The 26,423-nt window shown below is 42.3% G+C and overlaps 1 protein-coding gene across 1 annotated transcript in view; it reads right to left on the bottom strand.

Moving 5' to 3' along the window:
• The window catches only part of LRRC7 (leucine rich repeat containing 7), a 352,531-nt gene extending 326,775 nt beyond the window's left edge, over positions 1-25,756 (bottom strand). The window contains exon 1 of the mRNA XM_045028890.1: positions 25,185-25,756. The gene's annotated coding sequence lies outside the window, so the exon portion shown is untranslated. The remainder of the gene's footprint in view (positions 1-25,184) is intronic.
• Between the last annotated feature and the right edge of the window lie 667 nt (positions 25,757-26,423).

The following is a 26,423-nucleotide window of genomic DNA, read 5'->3' as shown; positions in this document are numbered from 1 at the left end:
GCTAATAGCTCTGTCTCTAGCAAGGGGTGGCTGATAAAGAACTGAGGGGGTTCACCTGCACAATGCTGGGGGAACAGTGTATGTGCGGGCCGAACGGACACTGCTACCAAACTTCTCCGATCACCAGTGCAGGGACACAAGCACACCTACAATGGAGCATCTATAGGACGGCTACTCAAAAGAAGAATTCTTAATTGTTTTCCCAATAAAGATTATGGGAACACAGGACATAGGACTGGGAGGGACCTTCTAAGTTGACAGTCTGCACAAGACAATCTGTTCTATGATTTCTCCAATATATTCATTAGCTTTCACACTTCATGTAAGCACTTACCAACATCATGTGCCAAACTTACATAAGCTCCCTAAAATTTTACTAGATAGGCTGATATGAAGAAACAACCTGCATGCACAATGTACAATTTAAATCACTTTCAGAACACTAGTCTACGGCACAGCATCCTTATCCTTCGGATGGAACTGACAACCCACAGGGGGAAAAGTGAGTTCCTAGATCACAGTATGCTGAACATTTTTAAAAAGATGTTTAACTCTAATACTGATCATCTTGCTTGCTGCTGGAAATTGAGGTCTGCTATACGAGATTTTAATTGTGCAATCTCTATTAATGTGAATTCAATTAGGGGTGTGTGTGTGTGTGTGTGTGTTCGTTTTGTTTTACAATTGAGGATGACTACACAGATTGTTACACTGAATACTAATGTGGATTTCTCCAGTACCTAGAAGAAGTCTGGCCTCAAAAGAAACGAGATCAAGTCATATAAAAGAGGACAAACCACATAAGGATGGTAAGAAAAGGATGAAGGATTTAAAAAAACAAAAGGCAGTTTTGTGGGTAATTTAATTGTTCAGATTTATCTGTTCTTTGGTTAGGCTATGATTTATCCTTTTTGTGCATTAAAAAGTTTCCTAAAAATGGATGTTATATTGCAGTGTAAGTATTTATTACAAAGAAAAATTCTTAACTAGAATGCATTTTTTAACATTAATTGCTTTGAGTTTTTTTAATTTAGTCACTCTGATGTAAAAAAGTCATTAAACTGATACTACCAAAGTTAGTGGATTGAGGCAATGAAATTAGCAGAAAACCAGTGGAACAAAAAACCCTTTTATGTAGCATTTCTCAAAACCATTCTGGAAGTATAGCCAAACACACACACACACACTCTTATCTACCGGAAATGAGAGTTAAGTATCAAACTATGGAATTAAGTGTGGTTCTCCTAAATAAGGAGTTTGCTAAAAACCAGACTTCTATGCCCGTAGATCTGGCTCTTGAGAACATACTGATGGACCTCCATCTTGCAGTCCTATGCTAGTGCAAGCGTCATGCTTGATGATTCCTACAGTTGCTCTTGCTCTGTCTAAAGTGCCCTATTTCCTCCTGGAAGTGTACACTGCAACTGTCCCTCTAGAAATAGAAATGAATCTAAATCAACACCCCTCCCATACCAGAATTTAACACTCTCAAAAAAGGAAAAGTTGGGATCCAAAGTCTGTAGCTTTGACCTATACCTATTTTGAAGCTGCCACAATTACATAAAACAAATAGCCTGCCATCTTGCCAAATTCTGCCAACATTAATTAAATGTTCAGTGCCCTCCTGGCAACAGAAGAATTAAGATCCCCTTTCTTTCTAACTGTGACCAAAAGGCTGGGTAAAATGAATGCAAAATTATTTCTTGATCTCTGTGAAACTCCCTTTTCACTTTTTTGAGTAACTTGTGCCTAATAGAAGAATTGGATCAATGGCCTAGGAGGGAAAATATAGGGAAGACACTAGTTCCATTTAGAGAAGGGATATCAAAATATATAAAGCCAAGTAAAATCTCTTTTGGCAAAATTCTGAGGGACATGCAGGGGAAAGCCACTGATCTGACTGATTCTTAAAATTGCATGCCTATAATCTTATTTGTAAATCACACACATTTTATTGGAAAAACTGATTTTCAAGCACCTGTACTCACAATAGTCAAGGCTGGCATGACAGGGAGTGCAGGAAAACTGCACTATTGCTCCACAGTCTGATTTCTTACCAAAAAAAATCTTACTGCAAAATAATTGTTAGAAGTATAAAGATGAAAAGTAAGCCAACTTGGGGGAGGGAGAGAGAATGAGCTATTCCTATCTACATATGAAAACCTGGAGGTAAGAAAGAATGAACAGATAGCCCAAAATTGGAGGTGGGGCGGGAGGGGGCTGTTTCAAGAGTTTCACAAGGGACATTGAGTTAATTACAGATGAGCTCCCCATTCCCTTCCAGACTCCTGGCTCTCCCTCTTAAAGGGACTGTTGAGGCTTCTCCAGCCCTCTGGGCCTTATGTATCAAAAGAGTATAAAGGAACCACCATTGTTGTATACCAGCAACCAGATCTGGCGAGCCCAACACCCTTATTTCTTACTCCTAATAGATCTTCCAGTTGTTGTATTTGTCTCCCAATCACACTATTGGATTTGACTAGGGTTTGGGGTATTTTTTTTAATTATTAAGGGGTTTACTGCAATTTTTTTAAATAGTTCATCTAAGCAAAATGTGTTTAGCAGCTTTGGCAAGATCTAACCAAAAGCAAACCCTCTCTATCCTGGCACCTATACCCTCTCCACACTCTCCACTGCCAAGTACTATCCTAATGCAGTTATGAATAACTCATTTTCTATCATGAGTGGCCTGTTTTCTATCCTTGTCCCTTTAACAAAAGGTTAATATAAATTTTTTTGAAAAAGAAATGTTTATTTAAAATCAGGGGGAAGGAGCGTTAGAAACCATTTATGTTGGGTAGTGGTTTTATTTTTGAAGTGTCTGATCTTCAAACTGTCATCACTGACCAAACTGCCATTAATATCAATAGGAGTAGAAGCAGGCTCAAAATGTGCATCTCTGTACTTATAAAACCCAGCATGGGGCAGGAAGACCTTTCAAACAGCAGAAATACTGTATTTCTGCTACACAGATGATATGAATGGATGGGCCAAAATCTGGGAGATACTGAGTAGCTGATGAGTAGCTGCACATCCTGTTGAAGTCAGTGAAGGGTTGCAGCTGCTCATCACTAAGGATTTGACCCCAAAATAGATAGATCATGCTAGATTACTCCACATCTCCCCAGTAAATCTCACAACAGAAGGAGTTGTGGGCACAAGATCCACTGGCTCAAAATGGCATCTTAGAGAAGGAACAGACCATTTTGAATGTCTTTCACCCACTCTGTGACTTTCAATGTAAACCTGGACCAGCTCCATAAGCCCCAAAACAGGTTGGGAATAAGGACTCTGACTCCAACAGAGGAACACCCTTTCAGCTCGTCTCTACTCCATGTCCAGGATTGTACCCTAAATAATTACACACTAGCTGAATGGTTCTCCTACTGTGCTACACAGGGTATTGGTGTTCTGCAGAGCACCTCCCAGTGGCCCATGGAGCTGCTTTGGGCAGAAGGCTGAAGCATCTACCAATACCTTCCTGATACCTATAGCCCATTCTAGGATTCCATTGGTGATTCCAGTGGAATTTCTGATCTCTACACTCTAAACAAATAATCCCTGTGTACTCTCTGAAATTACTTCATGTCTTTCATAACCAAGAAAAAATTGGTACAGTAATATATATTCTGCTTTGACCAGATTTGCTGATGATACCCAAACTGGAGGAGTAGTAACACATAGGAGGCCAGAATTAAGTTACAAAATCAGCTAGAGAGAAGAGAATAGCGGAAGCTGCAGGAAGTGAGAGTCCTAATAAACATTAATTTCTCCACCCTATGATACAAAATGTAAGCAAGCAGCCAGACGCATCACCTCAAAGTGAATCTTTTTCATCGTGCCTCATTATTGTCTTAAAATTATTTTCTCAAGTACCAAATTAATACAATTGCCACAGCATAGATGCAGGATTGGAGTTGGGAGGGGAGGTGGTCATGAAAGGACCTCTCCTTTAAGAAACAATCCACAATATAAGAAAGTCTGAGAACCACTGTATTAGTGACCCAATGTACTTTAAACATGTTAAAGTGCTATCTGAATAGGAATCTTAGACATGACAACTAATGACAATAGAGGCCTGATCTAATGCTCACCGAAATTAGTGGAAAGATTTCCATTTGTTTCAATGGGCTTTGGATCAGACCCTAGTGCTATAAATTGAGCAGCCCTTACACAGAAATGCACCTGAGAAACAGGGCTAATTAAATGTTTTTCAGTATATACAGCTATTTACTATGACATCTCCTACAAACTCAGATGAACTGAAAATAGAATAGGGGAGAAGATGTGAGTTGTACAGTGAATTGTTTTTGGGTTTTCTCCCCACGAATGGTATTTGTATAAAATTAAAAGAGAGGGAGAGGGAGAGAGAGAGACTTTCTAAAAATTAAGATATCATGGGCAAGGACTGAATAGAGGATGACAGTTTTATTGCACCTATTTATGTTAAATCTGGTACACATAAAAATAGCACTGATGATTACAGTGTTGCAGCAGTCCTCTACTTCTGAGAGACAGTCTCATGACTTATTTTTTTAACTTGTCATAGTTTATACATTATCACCATTATAAATGGAAATAATCCTTCAACAGCGGTGTATTAATGCTTATTTTTTAAAAGTACATTTCCCTATAATTTTCTTAGGAGCATGTATGAAAACGTTTATTCTAAAGAGCTTCCAGAGCACAGATTTTGAACCTCCATAAGGTAACAAGTCAAGCTTTTTGACATTTTAATATTTATATATTTTATGTATCAAATATATCATCATGACTTCTTTCACATATACTCCCATAGGAATATTAAACATGGCTTTGCCAGGAAAGTCTTTCAGTATTTATAAAATTTACTGCAACGTCAAATGTAACCCCAGAAAAAGAACAAAAACAGTTGCATTTTTTGACACAAAACAAAAATTCTTCCTTACAGAATACATACTAACTACTTCTTTATTTAAAAGTGATAAACATTATTACTATTAAACTGACATGGTAAAGAAGTGCCTACTTTGTTTGATGTCCATGACGTTCTTATGAAGTTTACCTTCATCCTGGCAGTAGCTCTGAATCACACACATTGCTCAATGGATGACAGTTACAAACCAGTTTGTTACGTACAGCACATGTGTGGTTATACATACAACATATCTGTGCTCTAACATTTCATGCATAAACTAAATGTGTATGCTGTTAAGCATACAATACATACCATCATTAGACAATATCAACATTTAATTTCAGTACTGAAACTTTCATGGGTTGTTCATTTCTGAAAGTAATGGATACAGCTACTGCATTAGATCAGTACTTCCTAATTGGGAATATATTAGTACTACAAGTGAAAAGCATTACAAGTGAGATGCCTTTTGATGACATTTCTTTCTTTGATCTGATTAGCCTCCTTTATTCATAAACAATAATCTAAAGAAAATTGCAAGCATTTTATTATGTAAATTAAAACCCAATTGAGCTACAAGATAATTATTAAAGAAATGAACAAAGCTTGGAAAAATATTAATATTGATCATAAATTGTAGATAAGATGAGTAGAGTTCAAAAAGTAACTCCTTTCCATGGTATACACATAGGTAAGCAATTTTAGAAAATTCACAGATGTACAAATCCATATTATATGTACGTATAATAACTCTTTGTTTACACTGAAACTCATTTCAGGATGCAATATGCTCCCATTTAAATGAGAAAGAGCTGTACCCAAATGCAGCAGGGAACAGAATTTGCCCCTGTATGTTATCCATCAGATCTAAGGAAGGCCGTCAGACTGGGAGCATGTATCGAACAGGGTTCTGCAGGGGGTTTATTCTGCGTCTGGTACTATCCAACATTTTCATTAATAACTGGGATAATGGAGCAGAGAGTATAATAAAATTTGCAGGTGACAGCAAGCCTGCAGGGGTTGCAAGCACTTTGGAAGACAGAATTAGAATTCAAACAGATTTTGATAAATTGGAGAACTGGTCTGAAATCAACAGGTCAAATTCAATAAAATGCAAAGTACTACACTTTGGAAGGAAAAATGCAAATCCATCAGGGCCAGCTCCAGGGTTTTTGCCACTCCAAGCAGGAAAAAAAAAAAAAAAGCCACGATCACGATCTGCGGGACTTTGGCTCTACCGCCGCTGCTTCAGTCTTTGGTGGCAATTCGGCGGCTGGTCCTTCGCTCCGAGAGGGAGTGAGGGACCCGCCGTCGAATTGCCGCCAAAGAGCTGGACGTGCCACCCCTCTCCATTGGCCGCCCCAAGCACCTGCTTGCTGGGCTGGTGCCTGAGCCAGCCCTGAAATCCATGAATACAAAATGGGGAATAGCTGGCTAGGCAGTAGTACTGCTGAAAAGAATCTGGGGATTATGGTGGATAACAAATTGAACATAAACCAATAATATGATGCAGCAGTGAAAAAGCCTAATATACTGGGGCATATTAATAGAAGTGTATTATATAAGACAAGTATCAGAGGGGTAGCCGTGTTAGTCTGGATCTGTAAAAAACGACAAAGTCCTATGGCACCTTATAGACTAACAGATGCATGACATGGGTATTCGTCAGTCTAGCATCTGTTAGTCTATAAGGTGCCACAGGACTTTGACGAAGTGGGTATTCACCCACGAAAGCTTATGCTCCAATACGCCTGTTAGTCTATAAGGTGCCACAGGACTCTGTCACTTTATATAAGACACAGGAGGTAATTGTCTTACTCTACTCAACACTAGCCAAATACTTGTAAAGAATGTTCTAGGTTTACTTGGTCCTGCCTCAGTGTGTTGGGGGCAGAGGGATGAACTTCCAGCCCTACATTTTTATAGTTCTATAACTGTGTTCCTCATGTAAATCAGACTGGATTCTGTGATGATCCCAGAATGATCATGACAATTCTACAACATGAATATTTTAGGCCCACAGAGGTCCAAGAAATTCCATGAGGTGAACCTGAGGGACCAAAATGTTTTCCTATATGTTGGGGCAGGAAAGAGGGATGGAGGAGGTGAGGACGGAAGAATGAGGTTTGGGGACAACTAGGGAGACACAGGCTGTGGCTTTCAAATCAAGTAAATCTAGTGGATCCAGAAGGAACTCTAGATTCAACTTGGTTGGTTTTCCCTCCTAAGTACTTTTCAGCCTCACTAGCTGCATCTTCCAGTCCCACAGCAGATCCCAGTATTAACATTTCCAATTACATCTGTGCAAACTCTCCTTCTCTGAAAGGTGCAGATGTGTAACAGAAGTTGAAAGGCATCATTAACTTTCACACAGATACACATCTAATCCCCAGGGAAGCATACTATGGAGAGCACTGGCCTCCTCACCATGCTCCAGCAGTGCAGTCTCCCACTCCAGAGCTCTGACCATATAGTGAACTTCCATCAGTTTTCAGTTACATCATCCAGGCCTCACTTGCAAGTATCACACATTTAGAAAGCAACAGAGTGCTGGCCCTTAAAATTCCTCCTGTATACAAGATGGAAGTGTTTTTAGGGTTGAAATCTGTTTTAGTCACTGGAATTCACCCTGCAGGATTGGAGGTCAAGACTGTATGCTGTCTTTACAATAATTTAAACATGTTTTCATATGACATGTCAGAGGTTATCATAATCATAGAAATAAGAGGTAAAATCACTGCAGTGTCAGATCATTTAGTGCATCCACTGCAGTTCTGGTGTTTTGTCCATATTCTAGTTATAACGTCTCAGAAATGGAGATTCAGACATAGTTTTAGAAGGCAATTTCACATCTCAACATCACGATCCTTTTCGTGATACACAACCTAATTTTTTCTGTTCTTAGTCTCAACTCTTTACTCTTGATTATTTCCCCATAGATGACCCTAAAGAATGCTTGATCCTCAGTGCTATACTCTTCATATTCTTGTAGTCAATTATGTCTTTCCTTAGTCAGTGCTGACTACATATCACCACAAAAAACACTAGTTGGTCCAATAAAAGATATTCCCTCACCCACCTTGTCTCTCTCAAATATCAGTCATTTACTTCACCAGACATACTGTGTGACATGAAAACGAAGCTTCTGGTATTACACAAGACAACGTCATGCAATATGTCACTTTATCAAGATATACAAAAATCTTAGCTTGTCCTATAGTACTCAGTTGGATGTACGGTCAAGAGACCACACATTTGAAATGTCAAAGAGGCTGTACTCCAGGAACGGTACCTACCTCCAACCTAGAGAGAAAAAAGTAGATAAGCGTCACAATTCAAGGCCACAATAGGCAGAGGGCTCCCTTATTGACTTCAATTTAGATGGCTACACCTATTGGTATCTGTCCTCTGGTGTGTCCGTGCCTTGTCATGGTGGGACGCTTGAGTGCTCTAACAATCCCCAGAATCTGTGTCTGTGGGGGCTTTTTGCATCTGGTAGGTTCAACCATGCTGGATTGGTCTGTGGAGGAGGGGCCAGACAAAACAAACACCCTGGTCCTCCAGGTTGAGGATTAGGCACAGGGCTAACAACCCTGTCCCATAAAAAACAAAATATGTTACAGAAACAGTGACGGAGCAGTGGATCATTAGTGTGTGTGATGGCCTTCAGGAGTCAATGACCTGTATGACTGACAGTGGTGAAAGCCAAAAGGAAGCCACTGGCATGAGGACAGAAGTGATTAACACCAAGAAAAAAACAAACTTGTTTTTTGGAACGTACAGACAATGTATGAAACAGGGAAGCTAGCTCAGGGCACAGCAGAGATGAGATGTTACAGCTTACACATACTGGGTGTCAGTGAGAGCAGATGGACAGGATCAGGAAGATTAACAATAGCCTCAGGAGAAACTTTGCTGTATTCTGGACGGGATGATGGACAACACCATGAGGGTGTTGCCATCCTTTTGAGGAAGGGAGTGGAACATTCCCTGCTTGAATGGAAGTCCATCGGCAGCAGACTAATGAGAGCCAAACTGAAAGGGAAATACAATAATATCACCCTGATTCAGTGCTATGCTCTGACAAATGACAGTGATGAAGTAGTAAAGGAGAAATTCTACCTTGCACTACAGGCAGAGTTAGAGAGAGTATCATGCCACAACCTAACTATTGTTATGGGAGACCTGAATGCCAAGGTCCGTAAGGACAACACAAACAACAATAGAGCAATGGGAAGACATTGGTGTGGCATGGAGAGAGGCTTGTTGATTTCTGTAATATGAATGACCTAGTCATCAGTGGAACCCTATTTCACCACAAGCTGACATGGTGTTCTCCAAATGGCAGAGATAAAGAACCAGATCAACCATATGATGATCAAAAGCAAATGGTGATGCTCACTGACAGATGTGAAAGTGAGAAGAGGTGCAGATGTTGGCAGCGACCACTACCTTGGGGCAGCCTCCATTAAGCTAAAACTGAGAAACGTGGGTCCACCAAACAAGAGACATAGACTTTATGACATTGACAAACTAAAGTCCCCTGAAATACAGAAAGCCTTCACTCTGCAGTTAAAGAACAGGTTTCAGGCACTTGCAGACCTTGATGAAGAGGAGGGGAATGCAGATGAGGAGATTAATAAGTGGGGCAAAGTAACAGCAATTTATAAACAGAGCAGTGAAACCTATCGAGGCTACAGGCAGAAGAGAATGGAGGAGTGGATTACACCCAGCACATGGAACACCATAGAAACCAGATGACCCCTGAAGAAAAACGTTTTAGAGGCAAAATCCCAGAAGCTAAAGGACAAATACCACGAGAAGTATAGTAAGGCACACCAGGAGGTCAAATACCTTGTGAGAGTGGACAAACAACATTATATTGATAATCTGGCAACACAAGCAGAGGATGCAGCTGCTCGTGGTGAACAAGGAACAGTCTACAAAATGACACTGCTTATCAGTGGTAAATAGCAGACACCAACACACACTCTTATCAGGGACAAACAAGACCACCTACTAACAACAGAAAAAGAACAAGAAATATGCTGGACAGAGCATTTCAAATAATTGCTGAACAGAGAGCCACCTAAAGTGGAAGCAAACATCCAGGAGGCAGAAGAAGATCTTGATATCAACACAGACACCCTACCTAAGTAAGAGATCATTCAAGCCATCAAATCTTTAAAAAATGAGAAAGCTCCTGGCAAGGATAACTTGAATGCGGAATTGTTCAAGGTAAATCCTGAGTTAGCAGCATCTATCCTGGAGCCTCTATTTACATCAGTCTGGGAAAGGGAAAAAGTGCCTGATGAGTGGACCAATGGGTTTATAGTTATGATACCAAAGAAAGGAACTCTTAGTGATTGTAATAACTGGCATGATATCAGACTTTTATCTATGCCAAGCAAAGTATTGTGTAAGATCATAGTCCAGCGTACATCAGAGGCAATTGATAGCATTCTCAGAAAACAGCAAGCTGGTTTTTGGAAAGGGCGTGGATGCACAGACCAGATCTTCACTCTATGAAACATAATAGAACAATGCTTAAAATGGCAACAGCAGCTCTACATAAACTTAATAGACTTTGAGAAGGCTTTTGATAGCATTCCATATAATCATCATCAAAAGCTTTTATTTCAACTTTACATGCAATGTTAATTACAGTGAGCTCAGTTTTGAAGTCAAAACAGGAATACGTCAGGGGTGTGTCATGTCTCCAATCCTCTTCAACATTGCCATTGACTTGGTAATGTGCCGTACAACAGAAGATATGCCTAGAGGCATTAAATGGACACCCTTCTCATTCCTTGAAGACCTGGACTTCGCAGATGTTCTCGCTCGCCTATCACATACCCAACACCATATACAAGAAAACAATTTGACTCAACACATTCAGCCAGAAAATTGGACTGAAAATCAATTGCAATAAGACAGATATCATGACCTTTAATATTACATAGAATCATAGAATCATAGAATCTCAGGTTTGGAAGGGACCTCAGGAGGTCATCTAGTCCAACCCCCTGCTCAAAGCAGGACCAAACCCAACTAAATCATCCCAGCCAGGGCTTTGTCAAGCCTGACCTTAAAAACCTCTAAGGAAGGAGATTCCACCACCTCCCTAGGTAACCCATTCCAGTTCTTCACCACCCTACTAGTGAAAAAGTTTTTTCTAATATCCAACCTAAACCTCCCCCTCTGCAACTTGAGACCATTACTCCTTGTTCTGTCATCTTCTACCACTGAGAACAGTCTAGATCCATCCTCTTTGGAACCCCCTTTCAGGTAGTTGAAAGCAGCTATCAAATCCCCCCCTCATTCTTCTCTTCTGCAGACTAAACAATCCCAGTTCCCTCAGCCTCTCCTCATAAGTCATGTGCTCCAGCTCCCTAATCATTTTTGTTGCCCTCCGCTGGACTCTCTCCAATTTATCCACATCCTTCTTGTAGTGTGGGGCCCAAAACTGGACACAGTACTCCAAATGAGGCCTCACCAGTGCTGAGTAGAGGGGAATGATCACATCCCTCGATCTGCTAAAAATGCCCCTACTTATACAACCCAAAATGCCATTAGCCTTCTTGGCAACAAGGGCACACTGTTGACTCATATTCAGCTTTTCGTCCACCGTAACCCCTAGGTCCTTTTCTGCAGAACTGCTGCCCAGCCATTCGGTCCCTAGTCTGTAGCAGTGCATGGGATTCTTCCGTCCTAAGTGCAGGACTCTGCACTTGTCCTTGTTGAACCTCATCCTATTTCTTTTGGCCCAATCCTCTAATTTGTCTAGGTCCCTCTGTATCCTAGCCCTACCCTCCAGCGTATCAACCACTCCTCCCAGTTTAGTGTCATCTGCAAACTTCCTAAGGGTGCAGTCCACACCATCCTCCAGATCGTTAATGAAGATATTGAATAAAACCGGCCCCAGCACCGACCCTTGGGGCACTCCACTTGATACCGGCTGCCAACTAGACATGGAACCATTGATCACTACCCGTTGAGCCCGACCATCTAGCCAGTTTTCTATCCACCTTACCGTCCATTCATCCAGCCCATACTTCTTTAACTTGCTGGCAAGAATACTGTGGGAGATTGTATCAAAAGCTTTGCTAAAGTCCAGAAATAGAACATCCACTGCTTTCCCCTCATCCACAGAGCCGGTTATCTCGTCACAGAAGGCAATTAGGTTAGTCAGGCATGACTTGCCCTTGGTGAATCCATGCTGACTGTTCCTGATCACTTTCCCCTCCTTTAAGTGGTTCAGGATTGATTCCTTGAGGACCTGTTCCATGATTTTTCCAGGGACTGAGGTGAGACTGACTGGCCTGTAGTTCCCTGGATCTTCCTTCTTCCCTTTTTTAAAGATGGGCACTACATTAGCTTTTTTCCAGTCATCCGGGACCTCCCCCGATCGCCATGATTTTTCAAAGATAATGGCCAATGGCTCTGCAATCTCATCGGCCAACTCCTTTAGCACCCTCGGATGCAGCGCATCCGGCCCCATGGACTTGTGCTCGTCCAGCTTTCCTAAATAGCCCCGAACTACTTCTTTCTCCACAGAGAGCTGGTCACCTCCTCCCCATACCGTGCTGCAGAGTGCAGCTATCTGGGAGCTGACCTTGTCTGTGAAGACAGAGGCAAAAAAAGCATTGAGTACACTAGCTTTCTCCACATCCTCTGTCACTAGGTTCCCTCCCTCATTCAGCAAGGGGCCCACACTTTCCTTGACTTTCTTCCTGTTGCTAACATACCTAAAGAAACCCTTCTTGTTACTCCTAACATCTCCGGCTAGCTGCAACTCCAAGTGTGATTTGGCCTTCCTGATTTCACACCTGCATGCCTGAACAATACTTTTATACTCTCTCCAATTTATCCACACCATCACCAGTATGGATAGAGGATTATGTTCTCATCAATGTAGAAACATTCACATATTTGGGCAGCACCATCAGCCAGCATGGTGGAACAAGCCAGGACATCCAGAACAAAATCAATGAAGCCAGGAACACCTTCAGGAGCTTAAATACAGTCTGGAAATCATCAAAATACAACACCAAAACCAAACTCAAGATTTATCAGAGCTGCGAACTTTCAACATTCCTTTATAGTACAGAATGCTGGGGAATGAGAAAGTATGACATGTCCAAACTGTCTTCATTCCATACAACCTGCCTCAGAAAAATCCTCCGTAACTTTTGGCCCAGAACAATCTCAAACCAAGATCTATTAACACAGGGCAGCCAAGAGGATATGAGCACCATCATTGCCAGGAGGCGCTGGAGATGGACTGGCCATGTGCTTTGGACGGAAACTGATTCCATTACCAGAGCAGCAATAAGATGGACACCTGAAGGCAAACGAAAAAGAGGCCGCCCAAAAACAACATGGCGAAGAACTGTGGAAGCTGAGCTGTAAAACCTGGGGCACAGCTGGGGAACCATTGAAAGACTTGCCAGAAACAGACAGGACTGGAGGAGCTTCGTCACTGCCCTAAACACCAGAGACATAATGGGAACATGATGATGATGACCTATTGGTATCTGAGCATCATTTCTCCCAATGATAGTAGCCTGTACAATATGTATGACTTAGTAGGTCATATTGTAAGCTACTTTCCACAGAAAAAAAATGAAGAACATTTCACATCTGATTCATAACAAACATATAGCACACAGCTCATCAGGAAGATTAAACTGCAAAATAGCTGCAGTAGAGAACATTCATGGGTATGAGAAAAAAAATCTTTTGCCATATAAGGACTGTGAAAAAATTTCCCATTTTAAAAAAATGTGTGGGATCATATTCACAGACATAGAAATATGTTCTGTTCCCTAACACCCACAAGCCCTAGAACATTAGGCTGAAGTGCTGGCATGAATAAAAACCGTTCATTAAGCAAAAAAAACTCACAGATTAGAACACTGTTGAAAACCACCAATTTAGTACTCAGCTTCCTTTCAAATTTAATAATTTTTATTGTAATGAAAGTTACAGTTTGATTATGACCAAAAAAGTGGAAATGCATGTCATATGAACAATACAAATTATCAAGCACAGAGTCAAAATTAAATACAAAGACAAACAAAATTCTGTCACCTACCACATAACATCAGCAGAAACTATCATAACTATAATATGGAAATGGCTCACCATGCAGTAAAAAGGCAACTTTCTCCCTCTTCATTACCTAAGCAATCAGTACTTTCAACTATTCCAGCCTCCAAGACTATCTTTATAACTAGGTGACAAAGAGTCCTGTGGCACCTTATAGACTAACAGACGTACTGAAGCATAAGCTTTCATGGGTGAATACCCACTTTGTCAGACGCATGTGGTGGAAATTTCCAGGGGCAGGTATAAATATGCAGGCAAGAATCAGTCTAGAGATAACGAGGTTAGTTCAATCAGGGAGGATGAGGCCCTCTTCTAGCAGTTGAGGTGTGAACACCAAGGGAGGAGAAACTGCTTTTGTAGTTGGCTAGCCATTCACAGTCTTTGTTTAATCCTGAGCTGATGGTGTCAAATTTGCAAATGAACTGAAGTTCAGCAGTTTCTCTTCGGAGTCTGGCCCTGAAGTTTTTTTGCTGCAGGATGGATACTTTTACATCTGCTATTGTGTGTCTAGGGAGTTTGAAGTGTTCTCCCACAGGTTTTTGTATATTGCCATTCCTCGATATCTCTAGACTGATTCTTGCCTGCATATTTATACCTGCCCCTGGAAATTTCCACCACATGCATCTGACTCTTTGTTGCCTTTTACAGATCCAGACTAACACGGCTACCCCTCTGATACTTTATAATTAGGTAGGCACCTATGTCTCCCTTCTATCATAGTTCTGTACCTGTCAAACTGCCCTTTTATTGTTGTTTAATTATTAAGGAGGTCAATAAATGTTTGCAAGGTGTTTTACACAAATGAAAACAGTCCCTGTCTGAAGTAGACAAACACAGAAAATGAAAACAGGAAAGATGGGGTCGGGCAAGATCTAGAATGTATAGTACTTGAAGCTTGACTGAATTTTTTTTTTTTAATCTGAGAATAAGGTGAGGTAAGAGAAATAGAGAGTATTAGAGGGTTCAGTTTCTGGCTCTGTCAAAAGTTTCCTACATGACCTCAAGCAAGTCACTTAAGGGCCTGAGCCAAAGTCCACTGAAGTCAATAGAGAGAATCTCAACAACTTCAATGGGCTTCACATGAAACCTTTGAACTGTGCTTCAGTTCCTCATTTGCAAAAAGGGGATAATATGTCCCCTCTCCCTGCCTTTGTCTGTTTCACCTATTTAGAATATTAAGTCTTCAAGCAGCTTCTCTCTCTTACTAGGAGTTCCATTTGGTACCTTGACAAAAAACAGTAACATACTCATCACTTGAGCCTCTAGATGCTATCATAATATAATAATAAATTAGTACCACAGTGGCCAGTCTGTAATTTATCACACACTACATTTTAATTAAACTAATGTACTAATGCTTGGGTTCTTTAATATATTACTTATTTTTATAATATTCTTCCATAATACTCTGTGGCATGCCACATTTCTTACAGATATCAAATATGCCATTTGAATTCACCAACATTCTAATAAAATTAATTATAGTAGCAGAGAAACAAAAACAAAAAGAGGTATTTAAGTAAAATTTTAACAGATCAGGCTGTAAACTATAAAATAGACAGATTACTGTAGACTGAAGTTCTAAATTAAATCATAGAATCATAGAATATTAGGGTTGGAAGAGACCTCAGGAGGTCATCTAGTCCAACCCCTGCTCAAAGCAGGACCAACACCAACTAAACCATCCCAGCCAGGACTTTGTCGAGCTGGGCCTTTAAAATCTTTAAGGATGGAGATTCCACCACCTCCCTAGGTAACCCATTCCAGTGCTTCACCACCCTCCTAGTGAAATAGTGTTTTCTAATATCCAACCTAGACCTCCTCCACTGCAACTTGAGACCATTGCTCCTTTTTCTGTCACCTGACACTGCTGAGAACAGCCTAGTTCCATTCTCTTTGGAACCCCCTTTCAGGTAATTGAAGGCTGCTATCAAATCCCCCCTCACTCTTCTCTTCTGCAGACTAAGTAAGCCCAGTTCCTTCAGCCTCTCCTCATAAGTCATGTGCCCCAGCCCCCTGATCATTTTTGTTGCACTCCGCTGGACTCTGTCCAATTTGTCCACATCCCTTCTGTAGTAGGGGGCCCAAAACTGGACACAATACTCCAGATGTGGCCTCACCATGGCGAATAGAGGGGAATAATCACTTCCCTCAATCTGCTTGCAATGCTCCTACGAATGTAGCCCAATATGCAATTAGCCTTCTTGGCAACAAGGGCACACTGTTGACTCATATCCAGCTTCTCATCCACTGTAATCCCCAGGTTCTTTTCTGCAGAACTGCTGCTTATCCAGTTGGTCCCCAGCCTGTAGTGGTGCATGGGATTCTTCTGTCCTAAGTGCAGGACTCTACACTTGTCTTTGTTCTGCCTCATCAGATTTCTTTTGGCCCAATCCTCCAATTTGTCTAGGTCACTCTGGATCCTATTCCTACCCTCCAGCGTATCTACCTCTCCCCCCAGCTTAGTGTCATCCACGAACTTGCTGAGGGTGCAATCCATCCCATCATCCAGAGCATTAATGAAGATGTTGAATAAAACCAGCCCGAGGACTGTCCCTTGGGGTACTCCGCTTGATACAGGCTGCCACCTAGACATCGAGCCATTGATCATTATCCATTGAGCCCAACAATCTAGCCAGATTTCTATCTACCTTATAGTCCATTCATCCAATCCATACTTTTTTAACTTGCTGACAAGAATACTGTGGGATACCGTATCAAAGGCATTCTAAAGTCAAGATATATCACACTCACTGCTTTCCCCATATCCACAGAGCCAGTTTTATCATCTTAAAAGGCAATCAGGTTGGTCAGGCATGACTCGCCCTTGGTGAATCCATGTTGACTATTCCTGATCACCTTACTCTCCTCCAAGTGTTTCAAAAAGGGTCCCTTGAAGACCTGCTCCATGATTTTTCCAGGGACTTATCCTCTGCCTTTGACTTGTGCCTCAACTCCATGAGCTGAAGTCAGGAGGCCACATGCTGCTCAGTTACACAGCTGTAAATCCAGAGTAATAGCTACAGAATTAACGGAATTACTCTGAATTTACATCAATGTAACTGGGCAGAATGTCATATGTCAGACTTGCCTTTCAATTTCCAAGTTTGTGAATTTGTATTTAAAATACACTTTAAAAAAACCCCCAAATTATACAGCTGCAGCAGTGAAACCTTGAAGGGAAAAACAGCACTTGAGCAGTGGCAGATTTAGATTTAGATGGTGGGGCCCAGCTTCATTTTCAGGACTCCCCCTGTGAAGTGAAGTAAATGAAAATAAAGTGAGGTACCTTGATTGGGGAAGGGGGTTGTGGTGCAGTAGGGGGTGCAGGCTCTGGGCTGGGGCAGGGAGTTGGGAGGTAGGGGGACGGTGCTTACCTCAGGCAGCATGGCTTCCAAAGTGACTGTCATACACACCCCTCCAGCAGCAGCTCCTAGGTGGGGGTAGGGGGAAGACAACCGGGGGGGGGGTCTCCATGCACCACTGCCCGCAGGTGCCGCCCCTGCAAATCCCATTGGCCACAGTTCCTGGCCAATGGGAGCTGCAGAGTCGGCGCTTGGAGCAGGGAAGCACACGGAGACAGACAGACAGACAGACACACACACACACACACCAGGGGCCACAGGGATATGCAGGCCGCTTCCGGGAGTGAAGCGGCGCGGAGGGAGGGAGGCAGAGTGGGCAGGGAGCCGCCTTAGCCCTGCTGCTGGCATATCTCTGTGCGCCCCTTTGGGGGAGGTGGGCAGCGGGTCTCCTTTATCCTTTTTATTTTTTTTTTAGAAAAAGCTATCCTTTTTCTAAGCACAATGGAAGACTGTGGTAATCTCAGAAGAAATTACTGGTAAGTAACTTTGTAATAGCTTCCACACTACCTTCTGTAGTAAAGGCCACATTCTGCCACAGAGAATGGCATCATTGTAGTACCATTACCAGATATGAAGATGCACATCTTCTGTGTGGGATGGAGTCCTGCTCAGTGAAGTTTACGCTGCTGTGGCATGTAGGGTGGGTTGCATCAGGGCAAGACACACACAAACCATCCAAGATGTTGCACACACCTGAGAGTGGATGTTTGCATGGTTTAAAAATAAAATAAAAACAAAAAACCAAAGTATTATATGCCAAGTGTTGGGGAAGGGTGAAAACTCAAATGGATCTAAAAGGAAATTTCCTGTAATTATTACAATTTGAAAATGAACCCTCTTTGTGCATATCAAGATTACACGGTCATCAACTTAAATTCATTCAGATCTTAAAATACAGGATATGTTTGAAAACAAAGTAGCTTCCTTTTGTTGGAATCACATGAAAGAAAATTACTAGGGCTGTCAATTAATTACAGTTAACTTATGTGATTAACAAAAAAATTAATCGTGATTAATTGTAGTTTTAATCACACTATTCAACAATAGAATACCAATTGAAATTTATTAAATATTTTGAATGTTTTCTACATTCTCATATATATTGTATTCTGTGTTGTAATTGAAATCAAAGTGTATATTATTTATTACAAAATATTTGCACTGTAAAAACAAAATAAATAGTATTTTTCAATTCACCTCATACAAGTACTGTAGTGCAATCTCTGTCCTGAAAGTGCAACTTACAAATGTAGATATAACTGCACTCAAAAACAAAACAATGTAAAACGTCAGAGCCTACAAGTCCATTCAGTCCTACCTATTGTTCAGCCAATCGCAAAGACAAATGAGTTTGTTTACATTTAAAGGAGATAATGCTGCCCTCTTCTTATTTACAATGTCATCAGAAAGCGAGAACACACGTTCGCATGGCACTTTTGTAGTTGGCATTGCAAGATATTTATGCGTCAGATATGCTGAACATTTGTATGCCCCTTAATGCTTCAGCCACCATTCCAGAGGGTATGCTTCCTGCTGATGACACTTGTTAAAGAAATAATACATTAATTAAATTTGTGACTGAACTCCTTGGGGGAGAATTGTATGTCCCCTGCTCTGTTTTACCCGCATTCAGCCATATATTTCATGTTATAGCTGTCTCAGATGACCCACCACATGTTATTCATTTTAAGAACACTTTCAGTGCAGATTTCACAAAACACAGAGACGGTAACAATGTGAGATTTCTAAGGCTACATACAGCACTCGACCCAAGGTTTAAGAATCTGAAGTGCCTCCAAAATCTGAGAAGGACGAGGTGTAAACTACAGAACACGAACCACCAAAGAAGAAAATCAACCTTCTGTTGGTGGCATCTGACTCAGATGATGAAAATGAACATGCGGTCCAGACTGCTTTGGATTATTATCAAGCAGAACCTGTCATCAGCATGGACGCATGACCTCTGGAATGGTGGCTGAAGCATGAAGAGACATATGAATCTTTAGCGCATCTGGCACGTAAATATGCAATGCCGGCTACAACAGTGCCATGAGAATGCCTGTTCTCACTTTCAGGTGACATTGTAAACAAGAAGCGGACAGTATTATCTCCTGCAAATGTAAATAAACTTGTTTGAACATAAGAACATAAGAAAGGCCGTACCGGGTCAGACCAAAGGTCCATCTAGCCCAGTATCTGTCTACCGACAGTGGCCGATGCCAGGTGCCCCTGAGGGAGTGAACCTAAAAGGCAACGATCAAGTGATCTCTCTCCTGCCATCCATCTCCATCCTCTGACGAACAGAGGCTAGGGACACCATTCTTACCCATCCTGGCTAATAGCCATTTATGGACTTAGCCACCATGAATTTATCCAGTCCCCTTTTAAACATTGTTATAGTCCTAGCCTTCACAACCTCCTCAGGTAAGGAGTTCCACAAGTTGACTGTGCGCTGCGTGAAGAAGAACTTCCTTTTATTTGTTTTAAACCTGCTGCCTATTAATTTCATTTGGTGACCCCTAGTTCTTGTATTATGGGAATAAGTAAATAACTTTTCCTTATCCACTTTCTCAACATCACTCATGATTTTATATACCTCTATCATGTCCCCCCTTAGTCTTCTCTTTTCCAAACTGAAGAGTCCTAGCCTCTTTAATCTTTCCTCATATGGGACCCTCTCTAAACCCCTAATCATTTTAGTTGCTCTTTTCTGAACCTTTTCTAGTGCTAGAATATCTTTTTTGAGGTGAGGAGACCACATCTGTACACAGTATTCGAGATGTGGGCGTACCATGGATTTATATAAGGGCAATAATATATTCTCAGTCTTATTCTCTATCCCCTTTTTAATGATTCCTAACATCCTGTTTGCTTTTTTGACCGCCTCTGCACACTGCGTGGACATCTTCAGAGAACTATCCACGATAACTCCAAGATCTTTTTCCTGACTCGTTGTAGCTAAATTAGCCCCCATCATGTTGTATGTATAGTTGGGGTTATTTTTTCCAATGTGCATTACTTTACATTTATCCACATTAAATTTCATTTGCCATTTTGTTGCCCAATCACTTAGTTTTGTGAGATCTTTTTGAAGTTCTTCACAATCTGCTTTGGTCTTAACTATCTTGAGTAGTTTAGTATCATCTGCAAACTTTGCCACCTCACTGTTTACCCCTTTCTCCAGATCATTTATGAATAAATTGAATAGGATTGGTCCTAGGACTGACCCTTGGGGAACACCACTAGTTACCCCTCTCCATTCTGAGAATTTACCATTAATTCCTACCCTTTGTTCCCTGTCCATTAACCAGTTCTCAATCCATGAAAGGACCTTTCCTTTTATCCCATGACAGCTTAATTTACGTAAGAGCCTTTGGTGAGGGACCTTGTCAAAGGCTTTCTGGAAATCTAAGTACACTATGTCCACCGGATCCCCCTTGTCCACATGTTTGTTGACCCCTTCAAAGAACTCTAATAGATTAGTAAGACACGATTTCCCTTTACAGAAACCATGTTGACTATTGCTCAAGAGTTTATGTTTTTCTATGTGTCTGACAATTTTATTCTTTACTATTGTTTCAACTAATTTGCCCGGTACCGACGTTAGACTTACCAGTCTGTAATTGCCGGGATCACCCCTAGAGCCCTTTTTAAATATTGGCGTTACATTAGCTAACTTCCAGTCATTGGGTACCGAAGCCGATTTAAAGGACAGGTTACAAACCTTAGTTAATAGTTCCGCAACTTCACATTTGAGTTCTTTCAGAACTCTTGGGTGAATGCCATCTGGTCCCGGTGACTTGTTAATGTTGAGTTTATCAATTAATTCCAAAACCTCCTCTAGTGACACTTCAATCTGTGACAGTTCCTCAGATTTGTCACCTACAAAAGCCAGCTCAAGTTTGGGAATCTCCCTAACATCCTCAGCCGTGAAGACTGAAGCAAAGAATCCATTTAGTTTCTCCGCAATGACTTTATCATCTTTAAGCGCTCCTTTTGAAATTTGAATTTTGATCATCAAATCATGACTGAGTGATTGGCTGAACAAGAAGTAGGACTGAGTGGACTTGCAGGCTCTAAACTTTTACATTGTTTTATTTTTGAACCCAGTTTTTTGTGCATAATTCTACATTTGTAAGTTGCACTTTCATGATAAAGAGATTGCACTACAGTACTTATATTAGGTGAATTGAAAAATACTATTTCTTTTGTTTTTTTACAGTGCAAATACTTGTAATAAAAAATAAATATAAAGTGAGCACTGTACACTTTGTATGCCGTGTTGTAATTGAAATCAGTATATTTGAAAATGCAGAAAACATTCAAAAATATTTAAATAAATGGTATTCTATTATTGTTTAACAGTGCGATTAATTGTGTGATTAATTTTAATTGTGTGACACCCCTAAAAATTACTCTACTTTTCCCTTTCTTTTTCATCAAAAGAAAATAAAAAATAGTGTGAAACCAAAATTTATTTATAAGAAAATTAAACTTAAAATTTGTGAAAATAGATCAGTTTTTCAACATACTTTATTCCCTTATTTATTGATATAGATACTGAAATTAATTTGATAGGTTGGTGTTTGTATTTCTTTAAGAAGGTGCTGCTATTTCTGAAACAGAATATGTTCAGTAACATTTGATGTAGGAGTTGCCATGGTAAGTATACGTGTCTTGTTGAATTCTAGATGAATAGATGCATAAAACAAACACTCACATAGCTAGTCTTTGCAAGTTACTTTCCTTGTCTGATCATTTAAAGTTAGTGTTAAAATGCAATTTATATAGTTCAAATTACAGTCTTCTGCACATTAAAACTATCCAGAACAGTTCAGATTAAAAATAGGAATAAAACTGGGATAAATAAAAATAGGAATAAAGCTTTTTAGCTGAAAGTTATGGAATAAGAGAATTAAGCATTTTGCCATGGGAACAGGCATGTTAAAATTCCCAAGATAAAACTACCACCTACCTCCCCACCTCAGGGAACTTTTAATAATACTTTCACTGTTGTTATAACCCTTCACTAGCCCTGCCTCACAGAAAAAAAACCTAACTCAATCAGACTACTCCTTAAAATACACAAAAGCCTGATTGTGCTTTCATTTGCCCCAGGGTAAAATAGGAATGCCCCACCTCCCATTTAAGCAAATGGTGCTATGCCACTATTAGAGGGAGAAGATCCAGGCCCATTGAACCAGCATGTAGGCCCCCATCCTGCTCCCACTGAAATCAGTGGAGTTTTGCTACTGATTTTAATAGGACTAGGACCTGGTGCATACTTATTCTCAACCTCCTGGAGTTGTAAGAAACCAAGTGTTTCAGTGAACTTATATCCCTAACACACCAAGCTTCCCCAAATTGGTTACTGTTTAAAAGTACCATGCTTTAGAATAGAGGTGAGGGAAGTCAAGGCATACAGGGAATAAATTAAGCCCATCTTTCTGGAAACATGGCAATATTAGTATTTCAAAATGACTGTATCAGTATTTGTTTCTAATCATTAGAGGTTCAGCAGAAGTTAAGATATGAAGATTGGAAAGGGCACAGGAGGATTGCTAAGCTTAATATCTTATTTCAGAGGGTCAAGAGGTGGTGACAATGAAAATACACCATCTCTGCAAAAATACATTTTACCCTATAAACTTACACTTTTTAAATGCATTCTGGGGGAAAAAAGGATACATACACTGTCTATTCATAGGCTTGGTCAGAAACAAAATAACTCCCAAGGTCTTCCCTGACTGAAGTATCAAGTGTTTTACTTTCGTTTTAATATACCCAGTAAAGCATTTAACTGTGTCCAGAAAGTTGGCTTTGATAGCCCTTTACCGTCCGTTCCTTAGTAAGAACACTGGAAATACTGAACCAATTGTTATGGCCTACAGAGATCTTACAAGCCCCTCAGGGATTTATTCTGATCTTATTTACATAGGTGTATGTTAAGAGTAACTCATGGTTCAAATTCTTCCCTGATGTTACAGTATTCACTGAGCCAAATGCATTCCCCAGTGTAACTGACAGTGAAGTTCCACTGATGTAAATTAACACTCCCTCCCCGCCCCAGTATCTTTATCTAAATCTTGAGCAACCCCAAGCACAGTCAGCATAACGTTGGAATGATGATTAGGAAGGAATCAAGAAGTGAAGTTGGATTATATATAATCAATCTCTTTACTGATGTTCCTAAAGAAGACATGCCTGAATCAAGAATCATGTTGCTTTAGAATCAGAAAATAATTTAATTGGTGGGATGAGGTGAGATGCAAGTTGGGTGATAAAGATTTCCAATATTTTGACTTGGTCGTAATGAAGCAACATGGTAAACAATTTTTATATTAAAAATAAAAAAAATTTTCACAACACAGCAACTACAAAAAAGGGCTGTCTTTGAAATAGCACTTCAGACTCCTTGAGGTTCCTGAGATCACATATGTGATCACCACTGTAAGGCAATTTCCTTATTAAAAAATACCCACCTTACTGTGCCAACATTTTTGCCTTTCCCTCCCTCCCACCCTATTCTTCTCCTGTAGTACTAAAATAAATGCCCTTTCCTCTGTCTAGGGGTGGAAACAGAAGGAAGTAGCAGTGGAATTTCAGAAGAAAGAGCTCATCAGCTTCTGCACATGGAACACAAAGGCAGTTTGGAATCACTGAAAATGGACCTTTTATGCCTTGGGGGGAAACACACACACACACACACACAAACACACACACTTTCTCTCTCTCTCTCCCCTTCTCCAAACAAGAATGTGCTTAATGAATCTGCCTGTTTCCCCCACAGTCACGATCAAGCAGGATCTTAAGAAAAGAGGCATGGAGAGTGGCAGCAAATTTCCCTCTCCACAAGTGTCAGTGGTGACTGCAGCCAGGGAAGAGCTTCCATTACCGATTGAATCCCCCCGCCGCCGCCGCCGCCACCACCTCCTCCCCCGCAAGAGACTGCCCAGCATTTCCTTTCCATGCTGAGCCCAAAAGAGGCAACCCCGCTCGGGGGCAGGATCGTCCCTACTCTCTGCACATGGGGTTTTTGGGGGGAAGGGTAAAGCGTTAATGGGGGTGCACACTAGCAGAGGTATTCACAGCCATCCTTCTTTGCAGTAGCTGCTTTCCTAACGCGATTTAATCTGGTAGGTACCATCACACCCAAGGACACCGCTTCCCTTCCATCCCACCATCCCCGCAACCGGCAGCAGCACATCCAGCGGGCAGCGAAGCCACAAGGAGCTACTCCCTCCAGGATCACCGCTGCCCATGCAGGAGACTGGAGCGTTGTGCGCTGCTGCTTGCATGCCGCTGGTACACCCCCCCCCCCCCCCGCCACACGCCTCCACAAGGGGAGCAGCAGCTGCCCCTTCCTCCAAGGCAGCAGGCACATACTCACATTGCAGAGTGGAGGAACTGTCCATCGGTCTCCGCTGCCCGGAGATAAGCAGCTGGAATGGTTATTCCTAAGGTTTGGGGTCCGTTGTTTGGGGAGGGGGGGGGAAGGAGCTAGAGAAAAGGGGAGGGGGAGTTTTTTCGTGGGAGACCCCTCGCTAAACCATGATGTAAATGCCCTTCAGATGAACAGCTGGATATTTCCCCACGAGGCAGAGAGTAACGCCAGGGAAGCTCTGGAGCACAGGCACCGTGTCAGCTGAAGTCTCTCTCCTTTCCCACCCCACAGACCGACCAGCAACCAACCAACCAACCAACCAAAAAAAAAAAAGAATAAAAATCTTCATCCAATAAATCCCTGGGAAGAGAAGGCGAGAGGAGACACACGCACACAGAGGGGCCAGGCTGCCCCCGCCCCACAGTACCTGTCAGTGGGGGGTGCCGAAGTGGGCCTCCACAAGGGCAGGCGGGGAGATCCTCTTCGGCTCCCGCATGGAGCGGGTTTGGGAGGTTGAGGCGCGGGGAGGCCGAGAACCGCGAGATGATCAGGACCCCTGGAGCCGCTGCGTGTCTTTCTCGGCCCTCCTCAGTGCAGCAGCTTCACTCACTCGCAGGTGCAGTCGTTGCAGACGAGGCGATGCATGTGGCTACTCCCGCCAAGCTCGCCAACCTGCCCCCCCCCCTTCTCGTAACGCCGCCGGGGGTCACCGCGGCTGGACAGCGACAGACGTTGGCGGGCGGTTCACAGGGAGCAGCTAAACCACCTCGATAGGAAACCGCCGTGTACGGCAGCGCTCTTCCCGCGGCAGGCGGGCTGCGGGACCCTGCGCCCGGCACCGCCGGGGAGGAGCGGGCAAAGCAGCAGGCGCTGGCTTGAGGGAGCAGTGCCCAGAGCCAGCTCTCCGGCGCAGGAGGTGCACGGGCGGCAGCAGCCTCCTGCCAGGGCTGAGTCAACGGGAGAAGCCCCAGTGCTCAGCAGCTGTCGCCGCCAGCCCCTCCCGCCCCCACAAGATCCGCGTCAGAGCTCGAGCGGCTGCCGTTGCTCTAACGGGCAGGCTGCGCCCGCCTCCTCGCGCGCGTTTAGCCCGAGGCTGCGCTGGGAGAAGAGGGTTTGCACGCGACCCCCTCCCCCCCCCCAGCCCGGCCAGGCTCCTGCACCCCAGCCCTTGCCCGTCCCCTCCCTCCCCCCAGCCCTGTTGCGTCCTCCCACAGCCCCTCCGCTGCTGTCTCCTCCCATTCTCTCCCCATATACTGCTTCCCCCCAATCGTTCCCCCCACCCACACCCCATTGCTTCTCGCCCACTAGCGCCTCCTCACCTGTGTACACGGGTTGCTTCCTCTCACCCTGCGTCGCCCAGGGGTCCTATCCTCAACCCACCTTTACTACTGCTACTACTTCCTCTCACCCCCCACATCTCCGCTGTATCCCTCCTTCCCTCAATGTGCTCCTGCTCACCCTCCTCTCACTGCTGCCTCCCACATTGCTCCCCCCCTCCCTTCAAACCTCACACCTTTGCTGGTGCATCCTTCCCTCCAACCCCCCAAGAAAGACTATAAACCCTCCTGCATCAGGATAACCTCTAACAGATAGCATTATGAAGAAACTTTAGCCTAAAGGCAAGTTTATTCTGTAACTGTCCACTGTAGTGTTTCTTGCAACAGCT

The sequence above is a fragment of the Mauremys mutica genome, chromosome 8 (genome assembly GCF_020497125.1).
Source record: "Mauremys mutica isolate MM-2020 ecotype Southern chromosome 8, ASM2049712v1, whole genome shotgun sequence".
In the NCBI taxonomy this organism is placed as follows: Eukaryota; Metazoa; Chordata; order Testudines; family Geoemydidae; genus Mauremys; species Mauremys mutica.
Note: the sequence above shows the minus strand (reverse complement) of the source record. Positions and strands in the feature narration are given on the sequence as shown.